Raw genomic sequence first — 16,233 nt, 5'->3', positions numbered from 1 at the left:
CAGGAAGAAAGGCATGTTCTCTCTAACAAAGAAGCAAACACTGCAGGAAGAAAGACCTGTTCCATTTAACAAAGGAGCAGAAACTAGCAGGAAGAAAGACCTGTTCCATTTAACAAAGGAGCAGAAACTATATGAAGAAAGACATGTTCCATTTAACAAAGGAGCAGAAACTGTAGGAAGAAAGACTTGTTCCATTTAACAAAGGAGCAGAAACTGTAGGAAGAAAGAGCTTTCCCCTCTAAAAAGGAGGAGAAACTACAGAAAAGGAAATCCGTTTACCAAATAAAACGCTAGACGCAACCTCAATTTTTTGTTGTATCAATGTATGGAAGCCACTCTGTTTGATCTGGTAAAAATAAAAAAACAAACAATCTTATGGTAGTATCCGAGAGGGTTGACCCAATAGTTCATAAGGTAAACAACCTTATTGTAGTATCCGAGAGGGTTGACCCAATAGTTCAGAAGGTAAACAACCTTATTGTAGTATCCGAGAGGGTTGACCCAATAGTTCAGAAGGTAAACAACCTTATGGTAGTATCCGAGAGGGTTAACCCAACAGTTCAGAAGGTAAACAATCTTATGGTAGTATCCGAGAGGCTTGACCTAACAGTTCAGAAAATAAACAATCTTATGGTAGTATCCGAGAGGGTTGACCCAATAGTTCAGAAAATAAACAATCTTATGGTAGTATCCGAGAGGGTTAACCCAACAGTTCAGAAGGTAAACAATCTTATGGTAGTATCTGAGAGGGTTGATCCAATAGTTCAGAAGCTAATTGAGGGCCAAATGCGCTAGCCGTCCCTAATTTAGGAATGATAGATAAGAGGGAAGACAGCAAATCAACACTACCCAGCGCCAAATCTTGGGCTACTCTTTTACCAACGAACAGTGGGATTGACCGTCACTTTATAATGCCCCCACGACGGAAGAGCGAGCATATTCGGTGTTGGGGATTCGAACCCGTAGATTGCGAGTCGAGCGCCATAACCACCAGGCCATAGAAAAAGTTAACATTGTAATAGAGTTAGTTCCACTGATTGATTTCAGGTGAAGCTACATAGCGTTGAACAGTTGAAAAATCGACTGGAATTCTTCCCGTGTGTGAGTCAGATTAACTTTTGTAATTCGTTTGGCCTAGATTCCGTAAACGTAATGCACACGTAATAACCCCAAAAGCCGTCAGTGTCGAATGAAACCAGTTTCGTCGATTTCTCATGGGCAACTCTACATTGCAAAGAACAGTTGAACATAAATAAATATTTTTTAACTCAGTAAAAACTTCAACTTTTGACGAGTGTGAAGGATGTTATATATTTACAATATGTAAGCCCACGGGACATGGTTGACAAAAACAATCAGATTTAGACGGGATATGGTTGACAAAAATAATCAAATTTAGATGGGATATGGTTGACAAAAACAATCAAATTTAGACTGGATATGGTTGACGAAAACAATCACATTTAGACGGGATATGGTTGACAAAACAATCAAATTTAGACGGGATATGGTTGACAAAAACAATCAGCTTTAGACAAGTCTAGGGGCGTAGGTTGGCTCTGAGGTAGATCTCTTGATTTCAGAGCTTTTAAGAGTGACAGTCCCCCCTTAGCTTGGATAGTGGGTGGTATATTTACAGGGTTCTACTTGACTGTCTGTCTTTCCTTTGATCACAGTTAGGGACGGCGATAGATAGATTTAGTAGTTTTGTTATAAATGCAAAAAATATTTTATCCTAGATAAACACATTTCTAGATATAAAAAAAATTCTACTGTATATTTCTAACAAAAATTGTTTGAAATAGAACTGAAACTCAACGAAATCAATGGGTATCAGTAAAGGCTCCTATTTTTCTTATACAGTATAAACAAGGAAAGGTGTATAGTTCAGTGTTAGTATTTGTGTGCTTAGCAGAACTTTTCCTGAGGATTTTGTCAACTGCACAATTGTATATTAACGTCATCACTTAAAAAAAAAACATGACGTTTTATTGCACCTCACATATACAGGCCTAGTAACAGATGATCCGCCCCCAGTGGCTCAGCGGAATGTCTGCGGACTTATACCAGTAGAAAGCGGGTTTCGATACCCGTGGTTGGCAGAGCACAGAATAGCCTTTATGTAGCTTTGTGCTTCATAACGACCAACAACAACAAATGATCCAAAAAAAAGGATGAATATTCTAGTAAATACCTTTATTTATCACCTGTGGGATGGAATTTTATCATTTTAAATCTGTTTTTTATGTTTAATATTTATCCACTTGAACTTACTTATATAGATAAATTCTATACTACATAAATATTTTCACAGGAGCACAGATTGTGATCAACTGCTCGCTAAGAAAACTCTTGGGGTTTAGATAATTATGCAATATCGAATTTCACTTTTGTAACCATGTTTTAGGTACGTATATGACTTTCGAATGTTTTCACGAGTTACTTCGCGGTTGTGAATCTAACGTTACTTGTTTGTTTGTTCAATTTCGCGCAAAGACAATCGAGGTCCATCTATGATAGCCTTCCCTAATTTATAAGTGATTCGCCACTTCTCACTGAGTTACTGGTTTCTAGGAATTCCACCCTTCTTCAGTAACCCTGGCCACGATAAATCGAAAGAACAAGTCCAGGTTTCTTTTAGTCGTGAAGTGTATATTATACATATGTTGTTTTTAGCTGTATTCTACTATATAGGTTTTCAAGAATATGTAGCATTAATGCTACTCATTTTTTATGTTTAACTTGGTTTGATATGCAAACAAATGTTTAAATTTTTAGTAGAGAAGGTTTGAGGTAGGGGGAGTAGTAATGTATTATATTTCATGTAGTTTGAGCATCATGAAATAAAATGTTTTATTTTTGCAAGGCGATAAACCGTGGAGGCTAGACCCGGTAAGTAGGTTGGCTCTTTAGGCAAATATTTAGCGCTATTAAGCATAAACTTACATTTGTTTTCATATGTATATATAGTTTGCTGTTTCCCGTATAAGTTAAGACAATTAAAAATATGTAAAGAAAAACAGTGCCTAAAGCATTGTAAGGTCATAAAATCAAAGTACGTGTATGTTATGTTAAAACTGATAGTGAAGATTTAAATTGAGTGGCATTTCTTTTTGATAAGTGTGATGAAAAAAGGGGTAATATATATACACACACCATCACTATTTGTATATTTTTTATTCAAAATATTTATATGTTTGTCATTAATAAGCATGGTGTATTTTAGACATTTGAATAATTGTATTTTATAAGTCTGAGAGTGGGAAATCTAAATAAGACATATGCATTGTTGCTTAGGCTTATCTTGGATTATTAGCTTGACAATTTAATGCCTATCATATTACACATTGTGCTTTTTAAACTTAGACAACATGACTGTTCTTCATAACTTGTACCGGAAGTGTGAAAATGTAAACATGAAAGCTGAATTGTCTTCCGTTGCTACAAGGTTAGAATGTTGAACCGGAAGAAACTCACCAGTATAATTACACTTGGTGTGCCATTTCCGTCATCTATAAGGATAAACGTAACATTATTTTCCTTTCAATATGAACTATAGTTTTATCTTTTAATTTAAAGCCAATATAAGTTCGTATATATCTGTAAATGTTGCGTGAATATTCTTCTTATATTCATAAAAAGCACACATATACATTTATGTATATATATATATATATTTCTCTTAAATATCTTCAACATTTTCGCTATTTGTATACAATGTTTAAGTCTGTACCCATTTTTAAGGGTTGATGCTAATTGTGACGTCAAATGTTACGTAACAACATACGTAAATATTTCGAGATTGCGGATATATATATGACTCAGTCTTTCTGAAAATACAACAGTTTTTCATAACAATTCAATAATTGCACAGAAGCTCCCATGTGCATAACGTAAATTCGCTGAAGTTCTACGCAAAAAAAACAACCTCAAAGCTACAGTTACAAAATAAATCCATTTTTATTCATCTCTGTGAGTTAAATTCGTTCGTAATCCACTGATACCTTGTCTCAGTTTTGTTCTGTGTAAGGTTTTCAAAACAACAATCAATAAATCCCAGCTACCTAGTAACTAAAAGGTTTAGTTGAAAACTTAACACCATAAATATTTTGAAAAGCTGGGTGTAGTCTAGGATTCTTGTCAAACAATAACATTTGTTAGCCAAACTTTAAACCCATATAAAAATAATCAAGACATTTTACAAAAAATCTACAACTTATGGAAAGTTATAACTAATGAAATAACAATGTGGCATGCTACACGTAATAATGTTTACCTGGGTAAAGTTTTTCATTCTATTTCTGTTTTACACTTCGAAAATTGTGTATCCAAAAACACTACTTCAAATTATAATTTTTCATTTCTATCTAAATTTAGATACATATCTATGTATTAGATTATTAGTCCCCCGGTAAGACAAAAATTTACGGACTTACTTACAACGCTAAAATCGGTGGTTCGATTCGCCGCGGGAGACACAGCAGACGAACATACGTACAAACACAGATTATCAAAGTCTGATATTTAAAATGTTGTACGTCCATAAAAATGGAAAATAAATCTATCACACATATGATGGATGATCCATTTTGACGTCAAGCCCTCCATGTATCGGGTGGATTCAAAAGTGTTTAATGTAAGGGTGGGACTATAACAATATGGCTATCCAGAATTCAGTTTTAGTTCAGATGTGATATAGTGAAACATTTCAATACCTAATGATCTGAAGTGCGATTGACTGGTCATCTACTCTATAAATACGTCGTACATGGTGTCTCACTTCATCTTGTCTCATTTACTACTTTGAAGAAAATCACCGAATTCAAAGTGCATCAAATTGTTCCTAGACATCACTTAAATGTTTCACTCATGGAGAAAGCCATTTCACAAATGGAAGTTAGTTAGTCACAGCAGGATAATGTGCATTGACCACGTGGGTTTCAAAGTGTCGTTGGCAGAAAGTGGAACGCTTCAGATCAGTTGCTTGGTCATCTGAACGAGTGAGACCAGCATCCACCATACGGACAGATGGTCACTATCTTATGAATCTGTTTCAACACGATCATAGGTTACTTCTTCTGAGAACAAGTCAAACGTTTGCAGCCATAACTGGAAACCATGCCAGTACGTAGACAGCTAGAAACAAACTTGACACAATACGTTTAATTATAAGCATCCTGTTCTTAAATGGTATAATACATATCACTAACAGTGGTGCCAAAAACACTTCCATTGGGCAAATGACATTCAGAGCAATAATCTTTTTACAAATTATTCTAGCTTCAAGCTGCAACCAGATAACAAGTGTACACTAATTTGGAGAAAATGTGGAACCATATCCCACCCGATTTTGATATAGGAAAGTGATATATACGGTGGAAGCGAAAGTACGGTGTGGACAGTAGTAATAGGCATTGTTAGACGCACTGACCCTCCATCATGGAGAATGGTATCAACAATGCAAGATCCTTTAGAAACCACATTATATGGTACTTTTTAGGTAGAAAACAGTACACTAGATCAACAGAAAATGTAATTATCTTCCAAATTCCAACAAATGGAGAGGCGTTGCTCTGTTTCCTTCTGTGTATTAATATCAGAAGGTAAGTGATAAAAACAGACAAGTTCTAATGAGCTAACAAATTTTGCAAGTAGTCAGTTGACAGGCTATATACCATTTACTCGGTCAGACCACCACAACAACTACACAGACTGCAAATTTTTAAAATCTGCTCCTTGATCTTATAATTGTTTGAGTGTTAGACATCCACAACACAGTTAACTTTATCGACTATGGATTATGAGAGGATAAACTACAGCTCACGTGGTAAGATAATTAATTCAGTTATCATACATTGATGACCTTTATTTGTTTTGTGAGTAACGTTCATGACTATTTTCTGAGTTGGTCATAGCCAGCGAGAATGTGACCGTCAAAACTACCTCAGCAGGCTGGTCACAGTGTATCACGTTCATTAGCGATGTCCATCTTTCGTGTTATATAGTTATGAAAAATCTCCTACCTTAAATCTCTAGAGACTATTAAATGATGCTTAATCAGTATGGGTGCCATATTTGTGGGAGTCATAGTGATGATGATATAGTATTCTCCCTTGTACCTGTACTTATTCATGCAATTTTCAAAGGTTACAGCTTCAATACTACATTCCTTAAAACTGTAAAGGTCATACTAATTTCTGCTTTAAAGCAAGTAGTTATGAAGCTTTTAACTGTTCTTCCTTCTAGAGCTCTCTATTAGTTACTTTTGATAACCACTGAGTCTCAGCATTTCAGTATTTTGTGTGTCACCATAGCGACTCACCTGTCACATTCTCAGAAACTATATACCATAGATTAGCGTTTCCCAAACTTTTGTTATCCACGCCCCCTTTAATAAATATGATTTCTTGCATGCTCCCTCTTTATAAATGAGTGAGTTAAGTGACGAGATATAACTCACGATACACATTAAAATGATATATTTCTTGTAGTAATTACTTATCATTTTCATTAATAAGAAACATACTTAAACGCTTAATTTTGCACTATTGACTCTACCCTAATCACTCGTCCTCCCTGGGGGGCATGTCCCCCACTTTGGGAAATACTTCCCTTTATCAAGAAGTTGTACATATGATACAGTCGTACTACAGTGTGGTTCGAAAACATTTTTTGCTCTAATCTACGTAGTGTTATACAGTAAAATTATATTATTATCCAACAGGCTATTGGCTCCCCAATGGCACAGCGGTATGTAGTGTGAGTACTACAACACAACTACAATCATTAATGCTGTTACATTAATGATTAGTGCATGATTCATGAGCTCTCCTATTTTGTAAATGTGTCAGCACTGACCTGATCTTCTGTCATTGATTTCCATATTCCGTATAAATGAACTATTAGTGTATTAATTAAGGTACATTTTAATGACTACAAGACAGTTCTCAGTCCATCTAAAGTGTGAATCAGCTTTACAGGTTGCTGAGAGCTGTGCTGCTATCTTAGGAAAGTCAGCTACGAAACGCTCATTCCTAGTATGATTCAAAATAAATATAACTCAAACTTTTCTCTTAACTGTAGATTGTGGCCAGTCTCTCACTATTGTGATCGTATTATATTTTGTAAACACTTCCCATACCAAGTATATACATTATAACATCATGTTCAGAATTTGATCTACATTTCAAGTATCCTATTTCCAGTGTCCAGGATGACACAGCTTAAGTTATACTGAGATGCTGACCAGGATATCTGTCTCATTGCAACTATCATAAAAATGAGTCTAGTTTTCTGTCTTATGGGTAGACCCCATTCTTATTGATAATCAATACGTCATTGTAACTGGAGCTGAGCTGGCTTGCCTTTATTTTTTTAATGGCACTAACCTGAGGTACTTTAAAGCTTTTCGGCAGTTGGTGAGCTACAGTAGCAAGTGCTATTGGAGTTTTAGATGAAGTCACAACTTCAAAACTGCATTGCTACTGATACAGCTTCAGTTAGTGATAGATTGTTCCTAATGACACATAGAATCCATTAAAAAACTCTATGAATTAGCTTATGAGGATATACTTATAGTTTGTTGCAATCGTGCTTGGATATGCTTTGCCATAGAAATGGTGCAACTCATTGACATAACTGTCAAATTTTCAGAAATTATTGAATTCAGCTCTGTGGAGAGATCTATTCTCATATGTTAAAACAAGTAACTGATAATTGAAACACAATAACTAACTTTAGATAAACCTAAGTGTTTATAGAACTGGATATGAATCAGATTTGTTATCCAAGGAACTAAAACTACATCTCTTGTTTAGTTAAACTTAAGATTTCAGTTCAGTGTCAATCTGGATTTCTAGTAAACATATTTTCAGACCAAGAGAAAGTTGAGAAACAGGTGTAATCATTTAGCTCGTGCACTTTGGTAAGAAACAAGTTGTAGTTTTCACACTTGACCAAAGACTTGGTCATTTCTGGTTCTTAGAAACTTAGCCACTATGTTTTTTGAAAACTGAAGACTAAAACAAGATATCTCCGAAAACAACAACAACTGTTTATAACATAGAAGTATGGGTTACATATTTATAGATGAACACGTTAAACTATGTTATAACTTCTGAGTAAAACCAAACCAGTTGTTACCCCGTTAAACTTCGATGGAATACATAATACACTAACACATTAAACATTTTGAAACATTATAACCCTTATCATATTAAACTTAAATGCCAAAATGTAAGGGCATTCCCTAGTAGCTAGCATGAGCATGCGGAGTTGCAGCACATCCAAGTGGCACAGCGGTATGTCTGCGAACTTACAACGCTAGAAACCGGGTTTCGATACCCGTGGTGGGCAGAGCAGTGATAGCCCATTGTGTAGCTTTGTGCTTAATTTCAAACAAACAAACAATAGCACATCCAAAGATTCACAGTTCAAGCGGGATATGCTAATGAAAATGCTTCGTAGTTTCAGCTGTAGGGTGGGAGCCTTATAATTGTGAAAGTCACATCCATCTGCTCGATTGAATGTAGCAGCATTAGCAACGGACACTGCTGACTGGTGGTCTTTCTTCTGGATAGAAGTTCTATATCAGGGACGGCTATGTTTAAGCCCTATTCAACCTATAAGCCACGTAAGGCGCTTTTCAGGTACTAATACCTGATATCATGCCACATATCAACTGAAGTAAAAACCATAATTTAAGAAAGTAAATAGATGTTAAGTCTAGAACAATTAAGATTTTTGGCTTTGGTTTTGTTTGGAATTTCGCGCAAAGCTACACGAGGGCAATCTGCTCCAGCCCTCCCTAATTTAGTAGTGATAGAATAGAGGGCGGGCAGCTATTCAACATCACCTACTGCCAACTCTTGGTATACTATTTTACCAACGAATAGTGGGACTGACAGACACACTTAACGACCCTCCTCCCCACGGCTGAAATAGCGAGCATGTTCGATGACGGGGATTGGAACCAGCAGATTGCGATTCGAGCACCATATCCTCCAGGCTATGTCAGGTCTGAACAATTAAGAAAATTATTATTAAACCTCTAGAAAACACATACGCGACAACCCTTGGATTCTAATAAGGCCAACTAAAACAACGAAAGAGGTAGCGAACGGGTTGTGAAGAGACACGGTTTCCAGCAGACACAATGATATTTGTAATGTGTTATTTATCACAACTTATGTCATGTCCAATGCACTAAACCGATATGAAGATAATCATTATGGCGGTCTGGAGTTTGTTTACCACGCGTGTAACAGCAGGGAAGTCTAACAAATGATAATGTCTAAAAGCCTCTGCCATAACTTTGATTGACTTGCGTCATTAGTGACCGATTGTTCTCTAAGTGGACGTACTTATCCAGAAAATAGAAATCTTATTAGTACCTTGGTAATCAAGTATCCTTCTTTCAGGTTACTAAGCGACGACTCGTTGTACCGTACAAAGTATTTGACAGTTCACACCGCATGTGACATCACAGCACGTGCCCGCGTGACCTACGCTCAATACTAGAATGACATTACATTGTAGACAACTCTCATGCAGATGAAGACTTGTGTACGCTTCTAGAATGTTCTGTCTCTAATCCTACAATACATATAATCTTTACGTCTGTTCAACTTCATGTTAAAAAATACCCACGTTTTATCATCATCAAGAGAAAAGTATTTTAAGCGGATTTATAACTGTCAAGATTTGTCATTGTGTATTTCCGTTCTTCAATGTAAAAAGCTATGAAAGATTGAATATGACCTAATGATCGTCTGCTCTGTAAGATCTGTCTGAAAATTTTGAGAAAGGCTCAGCTAACAAGTAAAGATAATGAGTTTTTTTTTTCTTTAACAGCTAACTTTGCAGGTTAATCAGTCTGGAAGAAAATCTCACATTTTTCTATGATGAATAGGGTCCAATTCACGTAGCTTTATAACTTACAAATAAGTATAAAAATTTAATAGCAAGAATATATATATAAATATATATAAGGCTTAACATTGCCAACTAATACAGCATGCCACGCCTATAGAGAGAAAAATGTTGTATCGTGCTTATGGAAGTCTTTCTATATATATGATCATAAATGTTTGATTTAGAATGACTAAATGTTCCCAGAAATAGAGTTTATAATCATTATCTATATTAAACGTCACTACATTCCGAACCTCGGTTATCAAAAGTTTCGTTAGGCCTAATGCGTCTACAGCTTGACTTTATTTATTAACTAAATATTTATCACACAAACCTTCGTGACCACAACAATCTCAACATAACTATTAAAATATTCAATAAACAAATTATCTAGTTCTTCAAAAGTTCCTAACTGTGTTCAACATGATTGCAGAACGACCAATATGTTCAAAATATTCATTTTAATTTATACAACTTAACTAATAAGCACAGCCGTAACTCGATCTGCAATATACTCATTAAGCGAACATTGTTAGTAGTTAAGGCGCTCGACTCACAATCTGCGGGTCGTGGGTTTGAGTCCCGTCCCACCAAACACGATCACCCTTTCAGCCGTGGGGGCGTTATAATGTTACGGCTAATCCCACTATTCATTGGTAAAAGAGTAGCCCAAGAGTTGGCGGTGGGCGATGACGACTAGCTGCCTATTCTTTCATTGCTAAATTAGGGACGGCTAGCGCAAATAGCCCTCGTGTAGCTTTGCGCGAAATTCCAAACAAACCAAACTTGCCTGAAGTGCGTTCAGTTTGCCTGGCCACTTACACTGCCATCTATATTCTTTAATCATTATCTCACCTGCTGCCCAAATCCACGAACTTTCATAATGAGAAGTTTAACTGTGTACTTTTACACGTCTAAACAAGTCAAATAGTACAAAAAGATCCAAATCATTAATATTTTTACATGTTATGTTTTAAAGAATATATGATTATATAAAGTCAATGCTAATTTATATTATCATATAGCGTAGAAAAAGAAAACAAAACAAGGATATTTTAATTATTGTGCATAATTTTTTTACGCAACACCAGGGCGCAGCATACAACCCGAAACGTAGTCTCCGGAAATAAAAGAAAACTATCGTCGGCAGAAATCCATAAAAAGAATAATTTCCAGGTTAACCGGTTTCATTTTGACTTGGCCCGGCATAGCCAGGTGGTTAGGGCGCTCGACTCGCAATCTGCTGGTCGCGGGTTCGAATCCCCGTCCCACCAAACATGCTCGCCCTCTCAGCTGTGGTTGCGTTATAATGTGACGGTCAATCCTACTATTCGTTGGTAAAATTAGTAGCCCAAGAGTTGGCGGTGGGTGGTGATGACTAGCTGCCTTCCCTCTAGTTTTACACTGCTAAATTAGGGACGGCTAGCAAACAAACATTTTGACTTAAGCATTAACCTTTACAACTTCAATTAAAACGAAATTTTACTTTCAAAATATTTATAACGTTAAACATGTAGTTTTTCTTTTTTTCACTACAAACGACATCTCATATATTTTTTACTAGCGTTTGTAAAGTACGAAAATCACATCTGAACAATATACCAAAGCTGATATCTCCATTAGCGATATAAGCTATTATTTTGTCGTATTAGAAAGATAACACCCTAAAATACTAAAGTCTCTATAACAACTTAATTTAAGTGTTAAATGAGCCAAAGTCACATTTAAAGAACTGTATAAGTACATTTTCTTCAAGTAAATAGAGAACAGTGTTATTTTTTCATCAATGTCACAGGAAGTAAAGTAAGAATGTAAACAACATTTCCTTATAATACTTATCTATATAAATATAATAGTACTGCCTGTTGTATATCCATGTAACTACTTTGTAGGGTGTGGATGGACCTTCACCAAAAGTGGTATGGAGGTTCATTGGGCCACTGCGGAGATGTGCAAATGTTCAGTTTTGCGTTTTGCGGTTTTTATGGGTGTTTTTTTACCACTACTTTTCTCCCTTTTGATGGACATGCACCAAGTTTGGCATGAAGGGTTGTTGGGAAAATTGGGAGATACATGCAAACTTGCGGTTTCACATTTTGTGTTTTGCAGTTTTTATGGGCGTTTTTGCGTTTTCTACAATTACATATAAAAGAAGCAACTTTTCATATTCAAAGATAACCTTTCATTAATCATGAATTTACATAACTTTCGCCCAGGGAACAGGTATTCCATCTAGTTATTAATAAGATACATAAAATGTTTATATGTACATTTGGGTATATATATATCATTCTATAACTTATTTTGAGTATGTCAACATGACATACGCCCTCAGTACGTAGAACGTTGTCTATTAAACGTACAACCAATGAGCTAACGCTGATGTTTTACATGTTCAATATTCAAAGTCGTTAATTTCAGTTCAACGACACCGATGTGTAAATGTTATTTGATGTTTATTTTTTAATTTTGTGGCAATTGGGAAAGGTATATACGTCACACCCCGCAATGATCTGCCTACACTTTCTAATGTCAGTATTTTCTCTCATATAAGGAGTACATAATATCTCTTTTTTGTCGTTTTATATGTATGAGCCCATTTTGATTTGTTTTGAATTTCGCGCAAAGGCTATCTGAAGGGCTATCTGCGCTAGCCGTCCCAAATTTAGCAATGATAGACAGGAGGCAAGGCAGCTAGTTAACACCACCTACCGCCAACTGTTGGGTTACTCTTTTCCAAAGAATAATAAGATTGACCGTCAGATTATAACGAACCCACGGCTGAAAGAGCGAGCATGTTCGGTGACGAGGATTCGAGCCCGCAACCCTCAATTTGCTAATCGAGCACCCTAATCACCAGACCGTGCCAGGCACGAGCCCAAAATTAATTCCCTGTTGTAAAAAATACGTGCCATTTTTTTTAACTTGAGATGCCCCTTGCAGTAGAAAATTCGATTTCTATTTTAAATGCGTTTTTATATTATTATGTTTTGTTTAAACGCATCTCAATAAACTTTTGACAACAAAACATAAACTGGTGGCGAGAATTCAGTAGATCTAGTTGTCACAAAGAAGTCGTATGAACTAATCAGTTTTATATCGATTTTTATGTTCTTTCTCAGTGGAAGTAAAGAAGAAAATGAGAACAGGCTGAAACTGAATGTTTTAGGCTACACATTAGACTATATGCTGTTCACACCGCAGGTATTGAACCGTGACATTTTAACGTTATAAGCCTTCAGACTTACCGCTTAGTCACCGTAATGGTGGTGGTGGGGGCGTGATTTAAGGAGAGAAGACAAGATATTTTGATGGAACAAAGAAGTAGATAAGAAAGTAACTATGAGGTAAAAAAAACATTAATCTTTTTGTTGTTGTTGTTGGTTGGTGTTCGACATACAAAAACAAACAAACTGGAAATACAAAAGGTATTAGCACATATGAAAATAAAGCAATTAGAAGAATGGAAATAACGAGAGAGTAAACTTGTGAAGCACATTCTTGTTACAAAAACAAACAAACTGGAAATACAAAAGGTATTAGCACATATGAAAATAAAGTAATTAGAAGAATGGAAATAATAAGAGAGTAAACTTGTGAAGCACATTCTTGTTACAAAAACAAACAAACTGGAAATACAAAAGGTATTAGCACATATGAAAATAAAGTAATTAGAAGAATGGAAATAATGAGAGAGTAAACTTGTGAAGCACATTCTTGTTACAATTTGTCAAGGGAAGTTCCTGCTGATGTTTACAAACATGTGCAGGAGATGCATGCAGAATCAGTCCTAGTTTCTAAGCTCTAAGTTCCAATAACCCTGAAACTGTCGCACGTGTTACAGCAACACTGTCAGTATGTCAATAACCATGCATGTGGCTGGAAACGACGGCAAGGTGGCTAGGTTCTAACATGTGGTTTTATGTATCAAATGACAAAGATAATCTGGCTAGCTTCTTGTTTCAGATTCTGTATGTGCACCCAGTTTTTCTAATGCCACATTAGTACAATGGGCTGGATGAGCTTGAAGAATAGGTTTAACATTAAAAACCCGTATAAAACATGAGAATCAGCGTAGATGGTTTAAAACCTTAAAAGGATCTTGGTGTCTTTATTGCGAAACTTTAAAAGGAATTTATATAGACACGATAAGCTCTTAGCTACGAGACATTGTAAGTAAAGATTTGTAAATAATAACAAAATCCTCTTATAAATACGAAAAATATATTTTGATTATTAGTCAAAAGTAAATTAAATAATCCTAATAGTATAAACAAAGTACAGTGAAATATATATATAAGAGGCAATATCCACGAATATGAGATTGACCCTGAATCAACACATGGTGCTAATAAAATTGTGTCCCATAAAGGTTTCTTAAGCTTTTAAGTTTAAATCTTTTTATGTCGGTACTTTCGTTGAGTTACATTAATTATAAACAAGAAACTGTTTTAATTTTTGGAGAGCTGCTGCTTTCAATAAAGAGTAAAAATAGAGCAAATCCGTTTTTACTTCTTACACCGTTCTATATGTGCTTGAGCTAAGGGCATAAGTTCAACCAGGGGCTGCTGATAAGCACACTTTATGTAAAGAAATCCTCATCTACAAGCTGAAATGTGACACGTTCGTTATCATGCTGATCACTTATAGCAGAGTGAAAAAAAAAGGATATTACACAAACAACATTATATGTACTATTACTCCACTTGGTGAGGAATACGTGTATGGCATAACTGTTAACACTAAATGAGCTGTTTAAATTTCTTAGTACATTTCATTCATAATGTCTTTCAGTAGTATGTAAATAATACAGGAAAATAAACAACGAGTATTTAAGAATGGTTGTTAATCAGTTGTTTTTGTTTGTTTGTAGTTAAACACAAAACTACAGAATGGGCTATCTGTGCTGTGTTCACCACGGATATCGAAACTCGGTTTTTAGCGTTATAAACCTTCAGACTTATCGCTGTGCCACTGGGGAGGTAATAAGTTGTGATTTCACGTATTAGCAAATAAATAATAGGTTTCTTTAAAGTTTTATTTCGATCAGTTAAACATCTATAATGACAAGTTACCAGCTTTTAAAGGCTCAATTTTAGGCTTTCCTTCGTGATCTTTTGATCTCAGATACGTCCATATTATATTTTTCTTACAGCTTAGCTTATGTAATCACTTTCATCTATTTTTTAGTTGTTAATTTGCATATATAGTGATAAACTTTAATAAACTATAATTATTATCTTTTACATCATACAATTACAGCACTTCTATATATTTATTTTGGCAACTATTACTGAAAGAACAGAAGAAACTGACACTTCTTTGTTTAACTGTATATCACTCTATCAGCTGTTTGTTTCTGATCTTCACCAGATGCTGTTTATAATAGAGTGTCACATGGCTCGTGTTGATCTCGTACAAAGGTCACGCGCAGCTCCCTACTGTGCACGTGTGTGTACCATGAGATGGTTATAGAAAACTGGGTTACTCGATGACAACATTATTGACCAATCCCATGACTGCTGGTCTTTGACCTTTGTTGTTATTACCTTACAACACTCTAGAAGTAATCACACTGTTGCTTGACTGGTCATGTATAGTGAATTATCTTATGTTTTGATAAATTTTACTTGTGCATATATATATATATATAGAGAGAGAGAGAGAACTATAAATGCTATAACACTAAACCTTAGTTTATGATGTTATAAAATCTTAGCCCTAAATTTACGACTGAGCTAGGTCCAGTTTGGTCCAGCCAGAACATTTCGAATTTCCTAAAAATATGCTAGAACGATAGCTGTGGATTAGGGCCTCCATTCTGTGAATACGAAACATCATTAAATACTTTCACCGACGGGTTATTCAGTATTCTCTGACGAATACTTCACATTTTCTGGTCAAATGTCGTAGCTTATTTTTTCTGTGCTATTTCCTTTTTGATAGTGGAAAACACTATTTAAACATGAGAAGACGATTCCGTGCTTCTTATTGCTTGTAATGGCAAAGTGAAAAGGTGTTTGACGTGCAATAAATGCAAGCGATGTATATATTGCCACGATGGGATACTCATTGTAAGAAAGTTTTCAAAGAAAGAAAAATTTCAAAAAGCATACAAAGAAAACTTCAATTGAAAATAATGGGCTTTTTGGAATTATTTCTATTATTTTCAATTGAAGTTTTCTTTGTACCTGTTTTTTACTTGAAATTAAAACAAACATGGAGGTTTATTATACAAAATACAACAAATCTTGCAAATATTCATGCTGTTAATATATGACTAGAAAGTATTATCTCCGAGTATCTGTTAAGTAAAACAGA

The sequence above is a fragment of the Limulus polyphemus genome, unplaced genomic scaffold (assembly GCF_000517525.1).
Source record: "Limulus polyphemus unplaced genomic scaffold, Limulus_polyphemus-2.1.2 Scaffold1040, whole genome shotgun sequence".
In the NCBI taxonomy this organism is placed as follows: domain Eukaryota; kingdom Metazoa; phylum Arthropoda; class Merostomata; order Xiphosura; family Limulidae; genus Limulus; species Limulus polyphemus.
Note: the sequence above shows the minus strand (reverse complement) of the source record.